The sequence below is a fragment of the Macrotis lagotis genome, chromosome 1 (assembly GCF_037893015.1).
Source record: "Macrotis lagotis isolate mMagLag1 chromosome 1, bilby.v1.9.chrom.fasta, whole genome shotgun sequence".
In the NCBI taxonomy this organism is placed as follows: domain Eukaryota; kingdom Metazoa; phylum Chordata; class Mammalia; order Peramelemorphia; family Peramelidae; genus Macrotis; species Macrotis lagotis.
In genome coordinates, this window is record NC_133658.1 from 591919293 (window position 1) to 591923881 (window position 4589).

At 35.3% G+C, this 4589-nt stretch overlaps 1 pseudogene; it reads right to left on the bottom strand.

Moving 5' to 3' along the window:
• Positions 1-2051: 2051 nt before the first annotated feature.
• On the bottom strand, positions 2052-2358 carry LOC141521684 (ATP synthase F(0) complex subunit j, mitochondrial pseudogene; annotated as a pseudogene).
• Positions 2359-4589: the final 2231 nt, after the last annotated feature.

Genomic DNA, 4589 nt, shown 5'->3' on the forward strand with positions numbered 1-4589 from the left:
AGGAGTGTTTCTGACTCAAATATGACATACCTACTTAGGAAGATTGACTAATAGTGAAGACTGGGAAATGGCTGGTGAGAGAGCTGTTTGTTTTTTTCCAAAGCAGTGAGGCATGATTTCTAAATTTAAGGCTAGAAGATTTCACCTGATTTTTATAGATTCTAACTGTATCCCAATGAATCATATAACTGAGTCCTTAATTTTACTCTGAAAGTATCTAATTTTTAGCTTGAGAACACAAAGTTGTATGATTTCTATTTTTACTTCTATGGAATCACAGAATCTCAGAATAGTAAACAATAGAATTTATCTTTCCTAAATTCTTAATTTTATATATGAGGAAACTGAGGCTCTGAAAGATAGCTTGTCTAAGCCATGACGTTGTCCAAGATAGAGTCAGGACATGAACCAAGATTTTACAACTCCAAAATCAGCACTCTTTCCAGTATACTCTTATCTATTGAGATCAATGAGCTACTTAGAAAATAAATCCTGTGAGGACCATACTTAATACCATTAGAATCTTTATCACCAACTTCACTGCACACTACAAATTATATAATTGAAAACTGTCCTGATATCTGAAATATACCATATCACCTGATCAAGTTAACTTTAAATAAGCATAATCAAATATTGATTATACATGTGAATTGAGATAAATTACCTTAGGGCATTGATAATTTTTTTTAAAGCAATCAAGGTTAAGTGACTTGTCCAGGGTCATACAGCTAATAAGTGTCTGAAGCTGGATTTGAATTCAGGTTCTCCTGACTCCAAAGTCAGTGCTTTATCTACTGTATCACCTAGTTTTCTCTATGGTATTTAGTTTAAAATCCATATATGACTTCAGGATATTCTTTATAATATTTTAGCAACAAATTGCATTTCCTGCTTGTTTTACCTAGGATAATATCAAAAGTGTAGAGGAAAGATAAGTTACTTGTTAACAATGCCATGGGGCTGGGGTGGAGCAAGGACAGGGCTAATATTTTAACTTCAATATGAGGTAATCTAAATAGTAGCTCATTCCCATTCAGATGACTAAATTGATGGTAGTGTCTACTTTATTGCCTACTTATCCAATTTTATTACTCATCCATGTATCTAATGTTTAAGAATTGAAACCCAATTTGAGATATTTCAACTTCAAATCCCAGGAGGATTCCTTTAGAATTCTCTATACCTTTGAGAAAATAAGCAAATGGACAAATTACTGCTAAAATCAGGGGAATAATGGAAATAGCCAAAGAACTAATACAAACTTTCACAAAATGCAATCAATAATTCTCATTACAAGGATCACTTCTAGGGGCTGAAGGGCCTTAGGCAAATCAGTGTTTTAGCATCCCCAATATTGTGATATAGAACAAAAATGGGTTTAAAAGAGTTTCAAAGGGCAGCCTTGAATGTGGAAAAGAATATACTAATAGGTAGTCAAGGGAGTATGTTCGGAAAATGGGAATAAGGTAGAGCTACCTTCTTTCCTTTGCTAGTCATCTTGACTTATTGCTAAAAAAGGAGTATGTATTTTATGTGCTGTGTGTGTGTGTGTGTGTGTGTGTGTAAAACCATGGTAATCAGAGTATGCCCATGAATGTGTAATTAAGACTAAGGCATAGCTCTAGTTATCAAGCTCCAAATACCATATACCTATTCAGGCTCAATAGAGCTGCAAAGTTGTTGCATAGCATATAGCATCTGGCACAATACTATGACCCTTTGTGGGGGAGAGGATTGCCCAGCCTTGTGAGTTAATCAGGGAGGAGAATTCCCGGTATGGAAACTTTACAGTATGGACTTCATCTTCCTTTGGAGCAGTTCTTTCTAAAGTTATTTATGATCTCACAATTGTCAAATTCAATGGCTTTTTCTGAATTTTCATTCTTGACTTCTCTTTACCCTTTGATTTGATTGATCATCCTGTTCTTTTAATAAAGAAATAAAGATATTATATGTACATATATATGTATATATATACATATATCTATATATCTATATATCTATATCTATATATCTATATATAGATATAGATATATAGATATATATGACTTTATTTCATGGTATGAATAGAAGCCTAAGAGTTAACATGGGAAATCCTTGTATTCTTTCTTCCATTGTCAAATGCCCAAATTTACAACCAGCTTGATGTTATGAAAAATCCTAAGGTAAATTCACTTAATGATGTCCATGAGCAGCTGAATTTGAACCTTTCAAAACTTTACTTTTTTTATCAGCACTTCTGATTTTGTAAACAATGTACCCCATCACACCCATTCCTACCCAGATTTCCTGGTAAACCTAGGTATAGTAGGGCTTCAGTGGAGTCCAAACAGTTTTCATTAAGTTTTGTAACATCCCAGATGGTTTCTCCACAGAAGGTTTGTGCACCGAAGCCTGGCCTGGCAGCTGACAACAGTGGAAGGCCAAAGCCAATCATCCTGTTCTTGTTACTCTCTTCTCTCAGGGTTTGAGGAAACTTCTCTCCTGGTTCTCCTCCTACCTATCAAATCTCTCTTTTTTCAGTCTTCTTTGTTGGATTCGCATACAGGCACTTTAACAATAAATATCTCCCAATGTTCTGTCTGGGGCCATCTTATCTTTTCTTCTATACTCCTTTACTTGGGATATTATCAGCTTTCATGGATTTAATGATCATCTCTTTGTTAATATTCTCTAAACTACCCATCATATCCTAACTACTGTGCTGATTTACTATCTATATTTCCAGATCTTTCAGACATTTCAAACTACATGTTCAGTAGATATCTTAAATTCCACATATCAAAAATTGAACTTTTCTTTCCCCAATATCCTCCTTCCTAACCCTAATTCAGAAGCATCACCATACTTCCAAGCTCAAACCTAGTATCATCCTCAATTCTCACTCTCTCTTACCCTTCTTCCCCCTATACCCTTCTTCCCCCTATTCCCTTATCCCCAACCATATCCAGTTTGTTTCCAAGCTACTTTAATTCACCTTTGCGATGCCTTTCAATATATCTTTTCACCTTTGTTATTGCCACCTCCCAAGTAAGCCCTTAGAAACTCACTCTTGGACTATCGTAATAGCCTATTGATCTGCCTTTCTCAGGTCTCTCTCTCTCTGCTCCACAATCCATTCTCCATTATCCACCAAAGTGATTTTCCTAAAGAGGTGGTCAGACCATGTAACTCCCTACTCATTAGGTTACAGTGGCTCCCTATCAACTCCAGGATCAAATACAAAACCTTTTTGTGGCATTCAAAATCTTCATAACCTCACATAATAGGCACTTAATAAATGTTTGCTGACTATCAAACTCTACCTACCAAAGTAGATTGGCAACTGATCTATAATCTATATAAATCTATATTGTGAGTTACTTGCATTACAGTCTAAATAACATCATTACTGAGGGTCAGAGGGTGGACATAAATCCAAGTTTCCTGACTCCAAGGTCAACTTTTACCTTTCTGCTATGGTCTGCTTTTCTTGTATAGCTGTTTAATAAGTATCTATTAAATAAGTGAATGAATGAATGAATCCTTGCTAAATGACTTTTAATTTTAAGGTTTTCAGTGAAATGGTAATAACGTTACTTACTCTAATAGATATAGAGCTAGAAGGGACCTCAAAGGTCATCTGGTTTACTTTATAGGTAAGGAAACTGAAGCCATTAGAGTTGTTTCTTGTCCAAACTAACAGGTTATAAACTTCAAAGTCAAGATTTGAATCCAGGCCCTCATACCCCAGAGCCAGTGCTCTTGCTATTGAACCACATTGTCTCACTTATACTATATGATTTTTTTTTCTTTAACATTTTTCTTGGGACTCTTTTTGAGGTAACTCTATAGTTTAAGTAGTTTTTCAATTAAGAAGAGTCCAGGAAAGGGGTTTTAAGAAAGGGAAATTGGTTTCACAAATCATCTGACACTAACAGGGAGTCAAGGGAATATGTTTGGAAAATGGGAATATGGCAGAGATACCGTCTTCCCTCCGCTGAATCACCAGTTCTGGTTGGACCATAGTGTTCTTGGGGCTGAGGAGCATGCTGGGACATCAATGCAGGATGAGGCAAAAACCTTTAAAACAACAATATAGCAACAACCCATAAGTAGTATACAGAAATTGAAAGTGTGGGTCGGTTTAACAGTCCACTCTTTCAAAAATGCTTTCTATTTTTATCTCATCTCAGTTTTTCTAACTTGATTCCCTTCTCTAGGGTCCAGTGCTCTGAAGAACCCTTGTTTTCACCCAATCTGTTCATTTATTTGGAACTTGGTTGAATTCTGTTTTGTTCTTATTTTTTTTAACCTCAAACTCATTCATTTGTTTTGATTACCCACATCATGGCCTTTTGGGGAGGTTACATCAGATAGACTAATTTGAGAGGTTTTGAACACTAAGCAATAATGTTTGGAAAGTTTTCAAATGACTTTTATAAAATTAATTTATAATTAATTAATAATCATCTGGTTTGAAACTTAGTTCCAACCTAACATTTGAAGAGAGGGCTATATTTTCCACATGTGTTGAACTATTCCACAGTTTAGTTTTTTTTCAGGCCCTGGATTTCTGAGTTCATGCTAATTTTCATGACTGTATT